Source organism: Notamacropus eugenii, chromosome X (genome assembly GCF_028372415.1).
Source record: "Notamacropus eugenii isolate mMacEug1 chromosome X, mMacEug1.pri_v2, whole genome shotgun sequence".
Taxonomy (NCBI): domain Eukaryota; kingdom Metazoa; phylum Chordata; class Mammalia; order Diprotodontia; family Macropodidae; genus Notamacropus; species Notamacropus eugenii.
Genome location: NC_092879.1, coordinates 12,014,723 through 12,036,251, shown reverse-complemented (window position 1 = coordinate 12,036,251; position 21,529 = coordinate 12,014,723). Strand labels below are relative to the sequence as shown.

Here is a 21,529-nt window from a genome sequence, read left to right as displayed (position 1 = left end):
TATTTTGTTGCAGAAACTGTTTTTGAAAAAAAAGAGAGAATAGTGTGTTCTACCCAAGCTTCAACACTTTCAAAGGATGTTGATAAACTGGATAAAGGCTACAGAAGTGCAAGCCCAATGGCCTTGAGTTCCCACCATAAGAGAATCAGTTGAAAAACCAGCTTAGCCTGAAGAAGAGACAACTGGAGAGGAATAAAAACTGCCTGTCAGGTAGCCCCAGAGGGAAGAATCAGAAGGAAAGAGCAGAAGTGGAAAAAACGCCAGTTGAGGCTAGACTGTGTTACAATGAAATAAAAAAACCCAAGTACAATCCAGACAAGCAATGTATTCAGCAAGGCATGAAGTTGCAAAAACAAATCTCAGTAGCACAAGAGGCCCTGAATCCTGGTTTCTATAAGGCTGATATACAATTTGGAGAGAGTGATAAACAGGATGTTAGATTAAGCCACCTGGTTTCTTTTTGGTACAGGGGATTGGGAGACACTCAGGTAAGGGAAAAGGGGTATTCTTGTGGTTGCGTGATAGTGGGGAGAGGGAGTAGTCTTGCAAAATTATCAAAATCAGGTGATTCACATGGAGTTTGGACATAACCTCACAAAATGGTGGATAAAGGCAAAATAGAGTCACTAATGTCAATGCAACAATTGTAAGAAAATTATTTCTAGCACTATCAATCAACCAAACAGCATTTTATGAGGTGATAAATGCTGAGAACATAGACCAAAATCAAACGGTTCCAGCCCTCAGGAGCTGGGGGGGGGAGGGGAAAGCAGGAGGTGGGGAAAATGGATGTACACATATTACAGAATCAGGTAAACCAGAACAAGGTAAATCCAAAATAAATACAATGGATTTTGTAGGGGAGGCACAAACAGCTGGAGGGCAAACAGGCAAAGCCTCCTGGCACAGCAGCATTTGAGCTGGGCTTCAAAAGGAAACTAAGGATTCTGAGAGGTAGAGATGAGGAGGGAGGACATTTCAGGTACATGGGACAAGCTGTACAAGGCATGGAGACAGGAGATGAAAGGGTGTAAGAAATTGGCAGGGCCTTGGTCATGTGTAAGTCTAGAAAGTATCAGGTAACGATAGGAAGAGCACTGGACTTGTACCAGTCTCAGGACTTGAATTCAAATCCTGCCACTTGCACTTACCACTTTGGGCCTCCATTTCCTGTATAAAAATTAAGGGAATAGGTTACCCTCCAAGGTTTCTTCCATCTCTGTTCCTAAAGATAGCCTGTGGTCTTGTGAAAGGTAGCCTGGGCCCAAGCTGGGAAGGGCTTTAAAAGGCAAACAGAAATTTGAATTCAATTCTTGTGACAAAAAAAAGTTTCTTTAGCAGGACCATGACATGCTTTAGAGACACCACTTGGGTAATTGTGTGAAAAGGGAAGAGACTTCAGCTGGGAGACAATCCACCAGCAAGTTGCTATGAGGATCGACATTGGGCATAAGGGAAAGGATTTGAGAAAAAAGGAGAATTGACAAAATGACAAATGGTCACTTGCGTGATGTGAGAAAGAGTAAGGATCTCAGAGCAACTCCAAGGTTCTGAATCTGGGTGACCAGAAGGATGGCTGCACCCTTGACAGGTACAGAGAAAGTCAGAAGAAAGATGGATGTGGGTTAGGGTTAGGGAAGGAGGGAGAGAAAAGAAGTTCTCTTTAGGATAGAGTGTGAGATGCCTATGGGACATCCAGTCAGAGATATCCAAATGGCAGTTGGTGATTCAGGACTAGAACTCGGGAGAGAAGCCAGAGCTAGATGGGTAGACCTGGGAGTCATTTACATACAGATAATATTTGAATCTACTGATGAGAGTTCAGAAATAGAAGAGAAAAGGGCCCTGAGGAGAGTCTTAAGGTACATCCACATTTAGGATGTATTAGATGAAGGATGATCCAGTAAAGAAGACTGAGAAGGAATGACTAGATCAAAGAACCAAGAGAGAACAGCACCACCAAAACCTAGTAGGGAGAGGATATCCAGGAAGAAATGTTAGTCAATAATACTGAATACTACAGAAAAGGCAAGAAGGATGAGAACTTTAAAAAAGGCCATGAAATTGATACTTGAGAGAACATTGACAATTTTGGAGAGAGCAATTTCAGTTGAGAGATGGGACTGGAAGCCAGAATGGAGAGGGTTTGAGAGGTGAGTGAGAGAAGTGGAGGTAATGAGTGTAGACAGTTGCTGTGTTTGCCCCATTCCCTTTCAATCCTAAACACAAAAACCACCGTGTCCAGAGCCTTCCAGTCCCTCAAGCTATTGTCTTCTCTCTCTCTCTCTCTCTCTCTCTCTCTCTCTCCCCTTCCTTGTCTCATCTCCTAGAACAAGCTTGTCATTCTTATCACCTCTACTTCCTCTCCTCTCCTCTCCTCTCCTCTCCTCTCTCCTCTCTCCTCCTAAACTTTTCTCTACTTGGGGTTTTCACAACGCTACTCTGACCTGACCCCTCCTTCTCAGCTGCCTTTACTGGCTCATCATCCATTTCACTCACTGGGTGTTGTGGAAAGTCCTGTCCTAGACCCTCTTTCTTCTCCCTCTATTCTCTCTCTGTTTCTGTCTCTCCCCCCTACAAACTCATCAGCTCCCATGGGGTTCATTATCATTTCTATGCAGATAACTCACTATATATAGCCATCCCTAGTCTCCCAAGCTCCAATCCCATGCCCAAAATCTGCTGAATATTTCAAACTTTGTGTACAGTCTGCTTCTCATACTCAACAAAACTCATTATCCTTCCCTCTCCTCCAAACCCTATACCTTCTCCAAACTTCCCCTGTTAGAGTGCAGAGCCATGTTTCCAATGCCCAGGTTCACAGCCTCAAAGTCGTACCTTACTGCACTCAGTAGCACCTTCTATCCTAGGTCTGCACAACCTGCAGCCCACCAAAGGATTTGGGGTGACCCATGAAAAATGTAGAGGTATACATCCTTTGTATGTAGGGGAAATCCAGCTGCAAGTTGTGTAGGCCTGTCCTATCTGATCACTAGACAGGTTTTATAGTTCCTACCTTCACAGTGTGTCTCCCATATATTTCCTTCCATCCTCCACTCACACAAATGCTTTTTTTATTGATATCTCTGCCTCAAATACAGGTCTGACTGTGTGATTCCCCCACTCAAGAAGTGGCTACTTATCACCCCTAGGCCCAAAAACAGACTTCTTGGCTTGGCATTTCAAGGCTGGCTTCATCTTTCTAACCTTGGTGTACATTCATTATTCCCCTTCACATGCATGCTACAGCTGAACTTCTCTTTCTACACGGAACTCTCTATATCTGCCATAGGTACCTCCCATGACTACAGTGCCCTCCCCTCTCCCCTGTCCCTTAGAATTTCCCATTTCTTTTGAAAGCTCAGCTCATACCCCACCTTCTCCATGAAGCCTTTGATGATCCCCTTGGCTCTCTCTCCAAATTACTTTTTATTTATTTTGCATAAATGGTCTGTCTATATGAACATGTCTCCTTTTATACAAAATAAGCTCCTTGGGAGCAGAGACTTATCCCACTTCTATCTTTGTATCTTCGGGGCCTAGCACACAGCACCCTGCACACCTTCTATAGCCTTCTCTTAGAGGCAAGATGACTAACTGAAACAAGAGAGAGAGGATGGCATCTAGGATGAAAACATTCTTTCCACTGTACCCCAGTGCCACTCACTGCATCCCAGATTTGCCCCCCACAGCTATATCCCAGTGAGATATATGCATGGTACCATGAATCTAGATGGCTCACTGCAAGAGGCAAGGGTTCTCTTAACTGTTTACAGAATTGTGTTTCAGTCCTCTTTGTATTCTGTCAGGGTAAATAAAGACTGTCCTATATGTATTTGATGATCTCTCAGTCTCAATGCTTGTCAGTGAGCTGAAGATGTTTTTAGAAAGAGGCATGAACCACTTTCTGATGTTCCTGGAAAAAAACTACGGTGAATAAAAAGGCCAAAGAGTTCCCCCCATTATATTCAGGTCAATAGTGGTGTCAGTTATATTTCTTTCCTTCCTTCTTCCTTCCTCCCTCCCCTTTCCTCCTTTTTCTGAACTTAACCAACATCCAAGGAAATGATATTTCCCACAGAGAGAAGAGGAGGCCACAGGGACTATCTTGAATCAAGGATATCAAGGATAGCTGGCTTTTCTTAAATAGATAATTAACTCAACACTGTTTCCTGAGCTGCCCTCTTTGGTTGGGCTTCCATAGTTCTCTTCTCTGTGGTTTTACAATACTTCAGTGCCCCCTCTCTTTCCTTTTTTTTTTCCAATTTTGGTAATAATATTGCTAACCTCTTATCCCCACTCCCAAAACATTTTTGAAAGAAAGAAAAGAGTATTAGATCTTTACAACTCCAGAGGGGAAAAACTCTTGCCCAATCACGACACAGAGGAAATTATGAGACAAAATAAACGAATTTAACTGTATATAAATAAAAGCATTTGCAAAGCTAAAAACAATGCAAATGGAATACAAAGGAAAGATATAGAACCAGAATATGTATATGTTATCAGTTTAACAGTTCTGACAAAATTCAGAAGTGATACAAATGTATGAGTAATGGTCAAAAGATGTGAAGAAGCAGATCTCAAAGAGATACATATTTTTATTTATTAACCACTGCAGGGTCCATAGCTCAGCAAGCTTTCTGAAATGCCTGTAGGGGACCCCAATGAACACCCCCAGGGAGGTTCAATGTCTCAAGGGGGGGAATTTACTTCCAACTCCACCATAAGACATCAAGTCATCTATTTCAAACTCCTCACTTAACTATTTGGGAGAAGCCCCCTAGAGTCTCTTGCATCACTTAGTCTATGACATAAGGACTAGGTCAGATAAGTTAAATGTCATGTTTCAGTCCTAACTCATGACAGTGTTTACTAAGGCCTAGAGCAATAAGGTTCTGGTCACAGATGAGGGAAGAGGGGGAGTACCCGCATGGATGAATTCTCATATCCTTGAAATATAAACATGATCATTAACCTGAACTGATGAAGCCATGTCAGCAACCATCTTCTCCTATTCCACTCTGCCTTCTTGATAGAATGCTATCAAGTCTAGCTTATCTTCCTCTGGATAAAAAGATCAAAATATAGGCACTGCAGAGATACAAGACAGCAAAAATATGGTTGAGGGGGGCCTTTGACGAAGAGTTTGGCCTCTGGAATCATAGAACTAGAGTGAGAAGGGGCCTTGGAAATCACCTAGTCCAAGCCTACCCATTTTATAGATGGAGAAGGTGAAGGATCTTTCTGCAGTCTCACACATACACACACACATGCACACACACACAGCAGAGCTAGGACTTGAACCCTTGCCCTCCAACTCCCAGTTCGATTCTCTTTCCACTTTGGGCAACAGGATTGACTAGCCTTGTGGAACAAAGTCACTTGGGAGCTGCACTGGCATATTCCAGGAGTAGCATGGCTTCCAGCACTGGCTGGCCTACAGCGGGCGGGCCAAGGCCTCCAGACTATCTACAGATTGTGCTCTTGGAGCATCTACACTTTTGTTTCTGACATAAATTGGTGGGGGTTTTATACTCAGTTCACTGATGTCTCATCAAAAACAATAACTAAGTGACAATTCATTTTCACAAAGTTTTATCTACAGTGAGAGCAAGAATAAGTGGGACAACGAGCTCAGTGACCTAGTGTATGAAAAGTCAGCTTCAGATCAAGAAAACTCAAGTTCTAGGTTTATGGAGGCAGCTAAATGTAGCTGAAGCCAGGACGATCTGAGTTCAAACCCTGCTTCAGACATTTCCTAGAGGCATAAACTCTAAAACCACCATTAGAGAAGGAGCCCAGGTCAGAACATGTCCTCAGTTTCTCACTTGGATGTTCTACTTTGGGATTTGACTTTTCCATCATGCTCCCACATCAGGACCTTCCCCAGGGCCTCTCCAACCCAAACCCCCACTTTTCAGCTTTTGTATGTTGGAAATAACCCCATTCAACTGAGCTCTTTGTAGGAAGGGACTGTCTTTGGCCTCTTTTTGTACCTCCCAGTGCTTAGCACAGTTCCTCACTTTTTATTAAACATAGAGGTGCTGACTGACTATGGTATGGTGTGGTGTGATTCTGGACAAGTCATTCAGATTCCTTATAGGTAACATAGTGATAGTAAGGATACTACCTACCTGGTAGGGTGTCGTGAGGGTCAAATAAGCCAATATATGCATAATGTTTGGCAGCAAACCTTCAAGTACTACATAAATAGTAGCTATTATCATATACACAGGCTGAGTTCTCGGTATTCTAGGCAGCTCTCTGAGGGTTGGCTGAAGGAGTTTACATCCTGGAAGTTTCCTATTGCATTGCAATCTGCCCTCCCCAGCCCCCAAAAAGTGCTTCCTTTCCTAGAGCTCTTCTAGCTGACAAGGGGCTTCCTTCACAAAAGCCCTAAGAGGCAGGAAATGTAAATATTATTACCCTCATTTTGCAGAGGAAGAACTGTGGGTCTGAGAGGTCAAGCAACTGTCCCACAGTCACACAGCCTGCATCAGAACTCAAGTCACTGCTTCCAAAGTCAGTCACAAAGTGTTCCTCAAGTATTTATTATGGGCCAGGTATTATGCTAAGTGCTAGGGATACACAAAGGATAAAAGGTCCCTGCTTTCAAGGGCTGTGTACCTCCTAGTAATGAAGGAGATAACACACCACTCAATAGATCTTGATGAAAGGAAATCTGGAAGGACAGGGCAATCAACGTCTCCTGTAGAACAGGGCCCTTGAGCTGAATCTTGAGGAAAACTAGGGAAGGGAAATTGAGGCAAGGGGGCAGAGCATTCCAGACATGGGAGAAAGCCAATGCAAAGGCTCAGAGATGGGATGACTTATTCACAGAGGGCCAATGGTGCTGGCTGGTAGAGGGCATGTAAAATAGAGTAAAAAGGCTGGAAAGGAGGGGACTAAGTTAAGAAGAGCTTTAAATGTCAAAAAATCATTTGTATTTGATCCTGGAGGTAAATAGGAAGCCAATGGAGCTCACTGAGCAGGAGACCAAAATGATCAGATGAACACTTTAGAAAAATCATCTTGGCAGCTGAAGCAAGATGGACTGGAATAGGGAGAGATTTGGGGCAGGGATAACAAATAGTTAGAAGGTTACTGAAATAGTCTAGAGGATAGGTGATTAAGACCTGAATTAGGGCAGTGGCTGGGTGGGTGAAGAGAATGGAACATCTCTAAGATGATGCGAAGGGAGAAATGACAAGATTTGCCAATGGACTGGATCTGTAAGATGAGTGAGAGATAGGAGTCCAAAAGAACACCAAGACTGTGCACCGGGGAGCCTGGATGATGGTACCCTCCACAATAATAGAGAGGTTTGGAAGAGAGAGGGATTTGGGGGAAAAGACAATGAATTCTGTTTGGGTCATATTGACTTTGAGGTGCCTGTTGGATGGACATCCAGTCTGGGATGTCCAAGAAGCAGTTAGAGGTATGTGGACAGAGCTCAGTGGAGAGCCTAGGGCTGGACACATACATCTGGGAGGCATCTGCATGGAATTAAGCATTGAAAGCAAGGGAGGTAATGAGATCACTGAGCCACATAGCAGAGCGTAAGAAGAAGAAAGGTTAGGACAGAGTCCAGTGGGCCCATATGCAGTTCATGTCAATGGCCTAGACCAAGAGCTAGCAAATTTTGAGAATTTCTGCCTACCACAGATCCCAAGAACAGGCTACAGACAGGCCTATCCATGTGGTTGTGGAACAGGAAAAAATTTGCTCTCCTTAAGCAGAAGCTTTGCCCCTCACATGAGAGTTCACTGCGGGGAGAAGAGGAGTCAAGGCCATAGCTAGTGACAGCACCTGAGAGAGAGAGAACCCAGGAGGATGTTGGCTCTCAGCCTGACCCAGAGTGTCAGATCTCTGGACCCAACTAAGATTGGAATCTTCAAAGATCAGTCCCAAATCTCTTCCTGGAAGGGTATCCTCCCTAATATTTAATCCTAATCATCAGATCCTGACCGTCCATGCCTGCCATTTTTCCTTTTGAAAGCTAAAAAGGAAAGCATGTGGCTATTGGCATGAGGACTTTGCAACTCAGTTATATTTTTACAGGAAGAAAGAAAAAGTGTTTATGGTACCAGAATTTAGGAAAGTTCTATTTTGTCCCCAGTCAATAAGCATTTATGAAGTACCTATTATGTGTAAGGCACTGGGAAAAGATAGAAAGATAAATAAGATATGGCCCTTCCTTTTAGAAGGTTAAAATATCACAGGGGACACAAGATGCATATAAATAACAAGAAAACAGAGCAGAACATGAAATGTGCATGAGGTACAAAAAGATCTGGAAGATTTCATGATTCCCACCAACAACTGGAATCAAAGAAGATTTCGTGGAGGTGGCAGCATTTGAGCTGGGTCTTGAAGGATGGGTGAAATGTCAACAGAGAATGGGGGAGGAAAGGTATTCCTGATGCAGGAAACAATATGAACAAAGCAATTTGGAAGAGTGGGCTACATTAGGCCAACACAAAATAAACATGAAAATCTATAAGATGATACAAAGACGGAAGCATATTACAGAATGCCAGGATGTCAGAGGCAAAAGAGGCCTCAGAGGCATCCAGGCTGATCCATACCTAAATGAGAATTCCCTCTACAGCTTAGCTGACAGGGGTCATCCTCCAGCCTTTGCCACCTCCAGGGGCCAGCCACCCCACTTTGGGATGGCTTTGATTGTAAGGAGGTTCTCCCTCATAGCATGTCAGTCTAAACTTAGCATGCTACTTACTGGAATGTTCATGAAAGACATCCACAAGTCACAATTATGTTTCTCCCTGCCACTTTTGAGTACTGAATGGGTCCCAGGCAGATAATGTGGCAGCAGTGAAAAAGAAGGTCTAGAGCAAGAGCCCCCTTAGCTAACGGTGGTGGTAGGACTTTTTGGAAGGACTCATTGTTTTCCTCCCTTGAAAGGGGCACTCTTCTTTCTAATTCCATCTGGTTGATCACAGGCTTGACTGTTATACTTCTGAAAATATGCTGTATGCAATAACAATTATGGGACCAGACTTTACACAGGATTGCAACAGGTTTAAGAAAAACTAAGGATCAGCAAAACCTTGAAGAGGTCACTCTGTAATTCTCAGGGCAAAAGCTGGCAGAACACAGTCTACTCAATGTCCCTACACAGTTACTCCTCCTCCCTTCCCACAGGAAGATTTTTTGGTCCTTGAAGAAGATACAAGGATTATGTATAATGCTCTTCCTTATGACTGTCTAACTTGTGATTGCAAAGAAGAAACATATTTGCAAAACCAAACTGGAACAGGAAGAAATATGATAGAACCAAGCACATTCCTAAGACACCCCCATCACAGGAAAGAAGGGGAGTGATTAGCGTTATCAATATCTTCCAAGGCTTTTAAAAAGGCTCAACCCCAACAAAGAGGCAAGTCTGGGACTTGCTCCCTCTCTTGCTGCCTCTGGCTTGCAGAGTTTGGGAGCTAGCTCATCTTCTCTCTCCCTAGACATCTTGCAAGTGCGTTCTGCTGGAGGAGACCAGTGCTCTCAGAGCCCATCTCCAAAGAGGCCCTAGCGTTGAGAAGGGATCAGGAACTCTCGGTGCGGCCCGGACTCTGGAAAAGGTATCTGTCTTCCTCTAGCCTAGCTTTGCAGAAGTGCTTACTCAGCAAGCTCAGGTGTGACTTCGGTCTCCAATTCAAGCCAAAGGATATATGTGTCTTCTTGGCAAATCTCTTCTGTCTGTGATGTGTCTGTTACTATGGGAAGTGCTTTCTAATATAATTTCCTCATGATTTAACTAATTTCTATTTTGATGAATGACAGTTTACGTTTCCTTTTCAGCTAAAATGAGTATTTTAATTCCACATGTTGAATACAGTTATGCTACCTTTTTGAGGAAAGACCTATAAGAATGTGAGATTAGGACTTTTAGTCAGAGCAAAAAGGTCCTAACTTTTCATTATAAGGATAAAAGGAACCCAAGGCCAGGTTAAGCTTCTTTCTCACAATTCTTGTGGGAAATTATAACACAGAATTTTGAAAGAAAGAAGCGCCACATACACTGTGGAATTTGGATTTCATCTAGCAGGCAACGGGAAGCCATTGAAAGTCTGTGAACGGTGGCAGATGCCATCGAAGGTGTGTGTAAAGAGCATCGAGACGTTCCTAACCAGCAGGGAGGCTGGGCTAGAAGGGGGAAAAAGAGTGGAAGCAGGAACATCTATTGGGAGGTTATTGCAATAAAATGGGTGAGAGGTAAGAAGGGCCTGAACTAGGTTGGTAGCAGAAGAAGGGATGGAAAGGTGAGGATTTGGGAGCTATTGGAATCCTAACCAAGGCAGCTTCTGTGAAAAGTTGGGGCTGCAATTCGGTCCAGGTCAGTGGGCTGTGAATGAACAGATCAAGGAGGAGAAAGATCAGAAGATGGCCAGAAAAAGAAAGAATGAAAAGAATTTTTTTTTTCCTTTTTGGTATTTCTTTATAAGATTTTGGGGAACTTCCATAATAACTCCTTCTGCATACCTGCAGAAGCCAACTGGGAGAAGGAAGCAAGTATCAGGCTGGGGGAGTGAACTAGATGACCCAGGAGGGTACTTCCTACTCCAATGCTAGGCCCTCCTTTATCCATTATTTCACAGGCCATACTGTCTGGGATCATAAATTTCTAACTGAAAAGTTTTTCAAGGTCATATAATCCAAAGTCTGCATTTCAGATACAAGGTATCTGGGAATTAGGGGGCTTCCCAAATTAACATAACTCCTAATTGGAGGCTTCCCAAATTAACAAAACTCCTAATTAGTGGCTGAGACAGAATTTATATTCAGGACCTCTTGACTTCAAATCCAGAACTCTTTCAATGGTTCCAGGTTGGGAGGTCAATGCCTCTCCTGCGCCACTAGGCTAGAAGGGACATCCACATTGTTCTGCCACCTAGCAAGGTCTTTGATTGTAGAGAGTGGCAACAGAGTCATGGCCCTGAGCCTCTGTGGTACCTCAGTTACTTGGGGGCCCAACTACAGAAATAAATGGAGAGAAGTAAGAACTTGTACTCTACCAAGTGAGAGTGGCCTCAACAGTGTTCCATTTGACCCACATCTTGGGATTTAGACCTCTCAATCATGCTGTCTAGCTAAACAGGAAATGCTATCGGCTACCTTTTAGCCAGCTAGACTCCAGCTCTAAATTCCTTACTGCTAAACTGGCCTGGTGTCATTGAAAAATGAGAGCTAAAGTGGAAGTGGAGCTTGAGTGAGGGGATGTTGATTAATGAACAACTGGGCTAGAACCCATTGCATAGAAAGGCAGTGAAATAGAATGTGAGTCTAGAAGAATAGAGTCTAGAACCTTGCTTCTAGTCTCAGTTCCATCACTCGTATCAATGACTTCAGGGCTCCCTTCTCTGGGCTTCAGTTTCCTCATCTATAAAATGAGAAGGTGGTACTGGATGGTCTCCAAAACTTGTCACCTCCAAAATTATGTGATTCTATTCTGAAAGTATCATAGGGCCCCACTTCCCACTGGGGTATGGAAGGGGGAGAGGGAGGTTGTTCGACTCCTGACTTATTTCTCAGGCATCTGGCACCAAGGAGACCTGAGCTTGAGGTTAGGGTATGCTACCTATCCACGAGTGTCCTTCACTAGCTATGTCCCCATTACCACCTCCAACCTGACCGTCCCCCACAAACTCCATTTATAGAATGAGTTGGGAAAAGAAATGAGAAGTCCATTCTAGCTCTAGATCTACAAATTCATGACCTTAAGATCTGACCTCTTATCCAAGCTTTAGTTCCATATTTACAGATACATTCCTTTGTCCCGTCATCTTAATAGGTCTAAAACCCAATTTATCAAACTCTCTATCCACATCCCCAAGAGATCTGTCTAAATTTTCTCATTTTTGTAAATACTACCATCAGTCTTTCAGTGCCCTACAAGTGAAATCTCAGTAGCATCTGTATCCTTCGTAGCCCACTGAGAACAAATGCTCTGCAGATTCTCTGAGTTGGCCCTTTGTCTCTATTCACACTGTTATAGTTCTGGTCTATTGGAACCCTAATTCTAACCCTCAAATCAAAATCTGTACAAGTACCTCCCCCCCAACCCCCCTCCACAGCCTCCCAAACTTGGCTCCACTTGGAATTCATCCTGTGCCCCAATTTCATATGAAATGACCTAAAGCACTGATTTTAGGTTGTCACCACTGACCTAAAATCAACATTAGCTCCTACCTGCCTATCATAGACATCAGTGACCTAGACATGGGTCTTCTGTGGCCTCAAAATTGACTAGCAAATTCAATTAGACCAAGGAAAATTTAGGAAGTAAAGTCTTTTGTTAGTGCAAACTAAGCTGTAAAACATTCATATTAACTGAGGAATTTACACTTTAAAAGAGCTCAGGATCTTTCAAGAATCCCTGGGATATGGCAGAACTTTTGCCTTCAATCCGCTGCCCTCCTGAGCATCTCCTGCACACCCCAGGTTCATTTTCTACCTCTATCCAGGCTTTCTTTCTTCTTCTGTGTCACCCTTTCTAGAATGTCCTCCCCATGGTCCCCACCTCTATCTGAAATCTCACTTTGAGATCCAGCTTGGAATCCTGTCTCTTTTCTGAGCTGTTCTCCCTTTCACTAGTGTGGGCTTAGTTAGCACAGTGCCTGGCACTTGGTAAGTACTATGTAAATGCCAGTTACCAGCATTGGTATTATCGCTCATCATTATTATTGGTATATCCCCCTTGGCTTTTAAGGTTTTCCCCTATAGGGGAAAAAAAAGTTGGACCTTCTATGCTGCACAGCACACAACACAAATAATGGAGAGAGTCACTCTGGAGCTCTCAAAGGGTCTATGGTTGGATATCCCAGGGACATCTTAGTTTCCTCGTTTAGTCTATACATTCCTTGACCCATTTCTACTTTTTTTGCAATTCTTGTTCCGAATTTGGCAGAACAGGCTATTTTCAAGGAACAGAGTGGGAAACTAGGTAAAGAGGGACGACTGTCTGTGTCTGATTTGGAAGAGATCGAATGAAGGGGAAGAAGAAACTTCTTTCTAGGTCTCCAGTTAGCCAAACCCTCCAGATGGAGGAAGCTACTTGTAGAGAGGCTAGGCTCTGGCAGAGAAGAGAGGAACTAGGGAATGAGGCGGCTTATCTGAACAAAAATTGTCCCCAGTAAGCTCCGGCTACAGGCCATCATTGAGGAGAGCAAGCCAGTTTCTTTGGGAGGCACCCGATTTTAGCAGATTAGGGTAGATTAAGCATTCGGGTTTGAAGGTGAGGCCTGCTCCGCAGAAACTTCGAGGGTGGTCACCTTTCCCACTTTTCCCAGCAGCCAATGGTTCCCTTTCTGATCTCTCTGCCCACCCCATTCACACTGGGCCGTGTCTGGGTCTGCCCTAGGTCCCTTCATCTGGGAAATGATGGGGTTCAATTCGATGACCTCTGAAAAGTCCACCCCAGCGTTTGGGCTCACATCCTGGGTCCAGGATGCCAGGGGTGCCCCATCCCCCCATCCCCTCCATCCCCTGCTCGCTCTGCCACCCCCCCCCCCTTTGCTTAGCTGGCACAGAAGGAGCCCCTTCAGGGGCTGGGGGAGGGGCAGACGCCCCCCTCCCATTCCCCGACCCCCCCCCAGGTCACCCCCCAGCCCCGCCCCGCCCCTCGCCCACCCTGTCTGCGGTCTGCACCCACCTGCGCGGGCGGCGGCGGGCGGCCCCAGGGCACCAGCGGTAGGGGGAGGGGCTCGCGGGCCCAGACTTGGGCCCCGCCCCCACCCAGCTCTTTCCGGCCACGACGTCTACGTTGCCCTTCCCGCGAGGGAGAGAGGCGGGGACAGGGCCCGAGGGGGCCGGCAGGAGGGCAGCCGGCCCGCCCTGTGGGGCCAGCCAGGCGCCGGCAGCGCCGGGCCCCCTGCCCCTCCCCCTTCCCGCCGTGCCGCGCTGGCACTAGGGAATGGCAGCTATGCGCGCGCCTCGCGGTGCGGTGGGGGGGGGCGGGGTGCGGGGGGAGAGAGATCGCCGGGAGGGGAGGGGACGCACAACTGCAGGGACCTGCGAGCCTCGTTCTGACCCCGGAGTCAGTTTCCCTAAGGGGATGCTGTCCATAGTTTTTAATGATTCTCTACCAATAGTTTTGGTTTGCTTTTTGCAAATAATAATAATTAATAGTAATTAACGCGTAAAGGTTTGCAAAGCACTTTCTACTTGGTAACTCCCAATTCCCATTTTACAGATGAGGAAACTGAGGCTGCGGGACGAGGTCACAAAGCTAGGAAGACCTCAGGTCGACTCAAGGCACTCGGCTCAGATGAGTGTGCATTCATTCCCACTCCTACCAGCTGAAGAAATCTGTGTAGATATTCCTACAGTTATTTCCAGTCCTTTCCATCTCCTCACTCTGGTTACTAGTTGGACGTTTCTAAACATGTCGAACATATGTTTTCTTTAGGCCATTATTTCTAGCAGATAGAATTAGAGAGCAAGAGTTGGAAGGGACTTGGGAGATCATTTACCCCGGAATCCCTCAATTTAAAATGAAGAAAAAAGCACTGAGAAGCTGTGACTTGCCCAAGGTCACACAAATTATTAATAAGCAGTGCAGGTGGAATTTGAGTGTTCTCCTACTCTCCTGGGCATCTTCCTTCGTGTTTCCCTTTGTATGTGTCTTCAGATGCCAGATCCAGTCACTCCTATCCCTTCCCTCAAGCCCTAGGATCCTAGATCTGAGAGCTGGCAAGGACTTAGATGAGGAAACTGAGGCCCAGGGAGAGAAAGGGACTTGCCTATATTTACATAAGTAGTAAGGGATACAGGTAAGGATTTAAAGCAAGGTCTTCTTATGAGAGAGCCAGGGATCCTGGCATTGTCCTATGCCGACTCCCCTGTTCCTCCTTCCAGGGATGGGGAATTTTCTGCCTGGAGGCCACATGTGGCCCTCTAGGTCCTCAAGTGTAGCCCTTTGACTGAATCCAAACTTCCCAAAATTCCCTTAATGAAAGGATTTCTTCTGTAAAACTTGGACTCAGTCAGAAGGCCGTCCCCAAGGACCTAGAAGGCCATCTGTGGCCTCTAGCCTGCAGATTCCCCACCCCTGTGGACCTTCACCCTTGGGGTAGGAACTATTATCATTACGCTCAGTGACCTTGCATCTTTATCTTTACATCTAATTTTAATGATCTGACTACGCAGAGCACGGAGCAGTTACTATGTCAGGAAGCAAATCTTTTTCTTTGTTGGGGGACACAGTCTATTCCTCTTTTCACAATGATGTTCGCTGTCTCTCCCAGTGTATTACAACTGTCTTCCAAAAATTAAAAAAAAATCCTCTTTCACTTCTTTTGATCCTTCATCATCGTTTCCAACAGTTTTCAGCATTGTCTTTACCTATGCATTAAAATGATAAAGCTCTCTGCTTCTTGGCAGTATGCTTGCTTCTACTCATCCTTACTACTTCAGGATGAGATGACCAAATCTCCCATGAAATAATATTGCTTGATGCTTTGAATAAAACCAACTCTATCAATTCTTTTATTTCCCTCTTTGGGCAGAAGCTGTGAGCTGTATTTCTATTAACTGCAACTGATTTGTATGTTCTGGCATCATTTAGAGTGAAAATACCCCTAGGAATACGGTATTTCTCCTTTTTCCCTTTTCAACACCTGCTAAGATAAATAAATGCAAGGTAAACACAAAGTAATTGGGAGAGGGGAAAGGGGAAGAAGGAGCATCCCATTTGAGCTACCTCGAAGTCCCATAAGCCAAAGCCTGAACTGCCCAATGGGATACATACTGGCATCATCTAACACAAAAATACATTGCCAGAACATAAAATAGGTGACTAACACACACACACACACACACACACACACACACACAAATGGAAAATAGGCCCACTAAGAGATCTGTGACATGAAACCTAGAGAGGAAAGAGAATCCAAAAAGAGAAGGTGACTAATAGTTATGATGAGAAGGAATTGTGCATCGAACATGGATGACCATTCAAAGAGAAGGGTTACCAGTCATCATTCTGGAAGTTTTGCTTTGAACTAATCAATAGCCAAAGTCCCATCTAGGTCTGATAGTCTATCTTTCAGTGATGTAGAACTTGGAACTTAGTCTATCAGATCTGGAAGCGTCCTTTGACTTTCAGCTGTCATCGGTGGAATGGAACATAGATTGATTGGAGGTGGATCTATCTGAGATCATGGAGTACATGAATACACTCTACTATCTTCAGAAGGACCTGTGTCTCACTGAACATGGATGACCATTCAGAGGGAAGGATTACAAGTCATCACTGTGCAGGTTTTGCTTTGAACTAATTAATAGCCAAGGTCCCATCTAGGTCTGATAGTCTATCTTTCAATGATGTAGAACTTGGAACTTAGTCTATCAGATCTGGAAGCGTCCTTTGACTTTCAGCTGTCATCGGTGGAATGGAACATAGATTGATTGGAGGTGGATCTATCTGAGATCATGGAGTACATGAATACACTCTACTATCTTCAGAAGGACCTGTGTCTCACTGAACATGGATGACCATTCAGAGGGAAGGGTTACAAGTCATCACTGTGCAGGTTTTGCTTTGAACTAATTAATAGCCAAGGTCCCATCTAGGTCTGATAGTCTATCTTTCAATGATGTAGAACTTGGAACTTAGTCTATCAGATCTGGAAGCGTCCTTTGACTTTCAGCTGTCATCAGTGGAATGGAACATAGATTGATTGGAGGTGGATCTATCTGAGATCATGGAGTACATGAATACACTCTACTATCTTCAGAAGGACCTGTGTCTCACTGAACATGGATGACCATTCAGAGGGAAGGGTTACAAGTCATCACTGTGCAGGTTTTGCTTTGAACTAATTAATAGCCAAGGTCCCATCTAGGTCTGATAGTCTATCTTTCAATGATGTAGAACTTGGGACTTAGTCTATCAGATCTGGAAGCGTCCTTTGACTGTCAACTTTCATCAGAAGAATGGACAATCAACTTTCATCAGAAGAATGGACAATCAGATGTCATGGCTAAGAAATGCTTTAGAAAACAGAACATAGAGTTATAAAGCTGAAAATAATGGTTGAACAAAGATTATACAGATGGGAATACATGGAAAGAATATACATACATTAAAAGCATGTAACATTAGAACAGAAACAAGTATCAAGAGAAGGAATTGTGCATGATCAAACATGAATGAACTTTGAGAGGGATGGTTTGTAAGTCATAGCTCTTTAAGTTTTGCCTTGAACTGATCAACACCCAAGATCCCATCAACGTGGACAGGCCTGATATCGTGGAGTACATGGATACAAACTGGTATCTTGAGAAGGAGCTGTGCACCATTGAACACAGATGATCAAAAGGGTTACAAGTCATCACTGTACAGTTTTGCTTTGAACTAATCCATATCCAAGGTCCCATCTAGGTCTGATAGTCTATCTTTCTATGATGTACAACTTGGAAATTAGCCTATCAGATCTGGAAGTGTCTTTGAATTTCAACAACACCAGCAGCAGAGAACACACCATTTGTAGCCAAGGGGCCTTTCAGCTTAGAACAAATGATAGAGTAGAATGGACCACTTTTGAACATTGAATGACAATGTGGGAAGTCCATAGAACAAGAATTTAAGGCAGATTGATGCCTTGCAACAATAAAATGAAGAGGGAAAGAACAGGAAGTAAACTTAAAATGTGGAATGCAAAGGTGGAAAGTATCAATTGATGGAAAATCATTGCTGGGAGGAACATTAAAACTGTGGAGGCAGATAACCTGAAGATAAGGGGTAGTATACTAATTTGTACGTATTTTTAAAATATATACTGTCAAGATTAAAAGTAGCTATGCATCATGGATGAACAAAGGAAGCAATGGTTTGCAATTCACCATTCTACAGGTTTGGCATTGAACTAATGAACATTCAAAGTCCTATCCAGGTCTGACATCTTTCTGTGATGTAAAACAGGAAGTATAGTCTATCAAGACTGTCCTTTAGTTACCAATACTCATCAGAGGATCCAAGAGGTTAAATGACCCAAGAGCATGGAGTGGCATGCCTGCAAAGAGTCTTCAAACACAGAGATTCAAGGACCCTTCTATATCTGCTATTCTATCTTTTTGTGATGTAAAAGTGAAAAGATAGTCTACCAGATGTGGAAGTATCCTTTGGCTATCAGCTGCCCTCAGTCAAAGGGAAAATGCAATAGGACTGAGCAAGGTGGAAGGAAAGAGTCTTCAAACACAGAAGATACAATGCCAGAGGAAGAAGAGGTCTCATAAGAAAAGGTAAGTGTATCAGCACTCATGGTGCATTTCACCTTAAAATGGTTACTATCAGAGCAGAAAGGGCCTCTTAGAACTTTGAAGGACAGTGTTGGAAGTCCATAGAACAGAGACTACTAGTACACAGAGATGCCTTAAAAGACATAACACAGAGTGACAGAGTCAGGAATGACTTTAGAACACAAATTGTAGAGTTGGTAAATGCCAATTGGACACAGAAAGAAGTAGGAGGGACGTTCAAACTGCGAAGGCAGATTATCAAAGTCATAAGGCCCAACAGACAGATTTAAAGCACATACCTTCAGAATACCAACTGCTATCATGAGAAGGAACTGTGCATCACTGAACATGGATGACCACTGACAAGGATTGTTTACAATTCACAATTATAGAGGCCTTGCTTTGAACTGTTCAACACCCAAGGTCACTTCTACATTGGGTATTCTATCTTTTTGTGATATAAAACTGAAGAGGTAGTGTATCTGATGTGGAAGTATCCTTTGGCTATCAGCTGTCCTTAGTGGAATAGAAAATGGAACAGAAATGATCAAGGTAGAAGGACCCAAGGGCATGGAGTGGCATGTCTACAAAGAGTCTTCAAACACAGAACTTGTAATGACAGAGGAAGAAGAGGTCTCACACCAGAAAAAGTAAGTACATCAGCACCCATGGAGATTTTCACTTTAATTAAGTTACTATCAGAGCAGAAAGGACCTCCCTATATCTTTGATGGATATCAACGGAAGACCATAGGACACACACTGTTAAATCAGAGAGATGGCTGGAAATATAATAGAGTGACTGAGCCAGGAATGACATCAGAACACAGATTGTACAGGTGGGAAGTGCCAATGGGATACAGAAGCACAGAGGTAGAATGGACATTCAAATTGAGAATGCAGATTATTCAAGTTATAAGACCTTTCAGACAGATGTAAAGCATACACCTTTAGCACTCAAAATGTTATCATGAGAAGGAACTGTTCATCACTGACCATGAATGAACAATGGAAATGATTTTTTACACTTCACCATGGACAGGTGTTGCTTTGAACTGTTCAACATCCAAGGCCCTTTCCATCTTTGCTATTCTATCTTTTTGTGATGTAAAACTGAAAAGGTAGTTTATCAGATGTGGAAGTATTCTTTGACTATTAGCTCACCACAGTAGATTGAAAAATGGAATAGGACTGATCAAGGCTGAAGGACCTAAGATCATGGAGTGGCATGCATGCAAAGGGTGATCAAACAAAGAACATGTAAAGACAGAGGAAGAAGAAGTCTCACATCAGAAAAAGCATGTACATCAGCAAACATGGAGATTTTCACCTAAAGGTAGTTACCATCATAGCAGACAGCCCCACTTGAGATCTTTGAAGGACAGAATTGGAAGTCCATATGATATAGATTGTCAAGACTGAGAGATGCCTGGAAATATAACACAGTGACAGAGCCAAGAATGACTTTAGAAAACATATTGTACAGGTGGGAAGTGCAAATTGGCCATAGAAAGACAGAGGTACAAGGGACGTTCAAACTGAGAAGGCAGATGTTATACGGCTCAACAGACAGATTTCAAGCATATACCTTTAAGATACCAACTGTCATCATGCGAAGGGACTATGAAACATTGAACATGGTTGACCATGGGCAGTGATTGTTCACAATTCAACATTCCCCAGGCCTTGCTTTGAACTGTTCAACATCCAAGGTCACTTCTATATCAGGTATTCTATCTTTTTGTGATGTAAAACTTAAAAGGTAGTCTATCAGATACGGAGGTGGCCTTTGTCTATCAGCTTCCTCAGCAGAATGGAAAATGGAATAGAACTGATCAAGGTGGAAGGACCCAAGATCATGGAGTGGCATGCATGCAAAGTGTTTTCAAACACAGGACATGTAATGGCAGAGGAAGAAAACATCTCACACCAGAAAAAAGTAAGTACATCAACACCCATGGTTCTTTTCAGACAGTATTGAAAATCCAGAAGACACAAACTGTCAAGTCTGAGAGGTGTAATGAAAGATACCAGAGTGACAGAGACATGAATGACATTAGGACACAAATTGTAGAGTTGGGAAGTGCCAGTTGGACACAGAAAGACAGAGGTAGAAGGAATGTTCAAACTGAGAATGCAGAATATCCAAGTTATAGGATCCTTTAGAGTACAAACTGTTATCATGAGAAGGAATTGTGTATCACTGAACATGGATAAACATTGACAGGGATTGTTCACAATTCATTGTTATACAGGACTTGTTTTAAACCATTCCAGATCCAAGGTCCCTTCCAGCTCTGCTATTCTATCTTTCTGCAATGTAAAACTCAAAAAATAGTCTATTAGATATGGAAGTATCATTTGGCTATCAGCTGCCCTCAGTGTAATGAAAAATGAAACAGGACTGATCAAGATAGAAGGGCCCAAGAGCATGGAGTGGCGTGCCTGCGAAGAGTCTTCAAACACAGAACATATAAGGACAGTGAAAGAAGAGGTCTCACACCAGAAAAAGTAAGTACATCAGCACCCGTGGAGATTTTCACCTTAAGGTAGTTACTATCAGAGTAGAAATGGCCTCCTTAGATCTTAGAAGGACAGTGCTGGAAATCTATAGAACAGAGACTACAAGTACTGAGAGATGCCTTCAAAGACATAAAGAGAGTGACAGAGTTGGGAATGACTTTAGATCACAGACTGTACAGATGGGAAGTGTGAATTGGACATAGAAAGACAGAGGTATAAGGGACATTCAAACTGAGAAGGGAGATTATCAAAGTTATTCTACACAATAGAGAGATTTAAAACATATACCTTTAGAATACGAACTGTTATAATGAGAATTAACTGTGCATTACTCAACATGGATGACCATGGGCAGTGATTTTTTACAATTCCTGATTCTGCAGGTCTTACTTTAAACTGTTCAAGATTCAAGGTTCCTTTCAGCACTGCTATTCTGTCTTTTTGTGATGTGAAACTGAAAAGACAGTCTATCAGATCTGGAAGTACCCTTTGGCTGTCAGCTGCAATCAGTGGAATGGAAAATGGAATAGGACTGATCAAGGAGGAAGGACCAAGAGCATGGAGTGACTGGCCTGCAAAGAGTCATCAAACAAAGATGGGAATTAGGAATTAAAGAACAGGCCTCACACCAGAAAAAGTAAGTACCTTAGCACCTATGGAACTTTTCACCCTAAGGTAGTTGTTATCAGAGCAGAAAGGGCCTTGTTAGATCTTGGAAGGACATCATTGGAAGTCCATAGGACACA

At 43.4% G+C, this 21,529-nt stretch overlaps 1 protein-coding gene across 13 annotated transcripts in view; it reads right to left on the bottom strand.

The window, feature by feature from the left end:
• Positions 1-13,894, bottom strand: part of TMLHE (trimethyllysine hydroxylase, epsilon) — a 102,452-nt gene extending 88,558 nt beyond the window's left edge. For 11 of the 13 annotated variants that reach the window (XM_072626392.1, XM_072626395.1, XM_072626399.1 and 8 more), the window contains exon 1: positions 13,670-13,891. The gene's annotated coding sequence lies outside the window, so the exon portion shown is untranslated. Of the gene's footprint in view, positions 1-13,669 lie in introns of all 13 variants that reach the window. The other 2 variants (XM_072626402.1, XM_072626403.1) reach the window with 2 other exon arrangements.
• Positions 13,895-21,529: the final 7,635 nt, after the last annotated feature.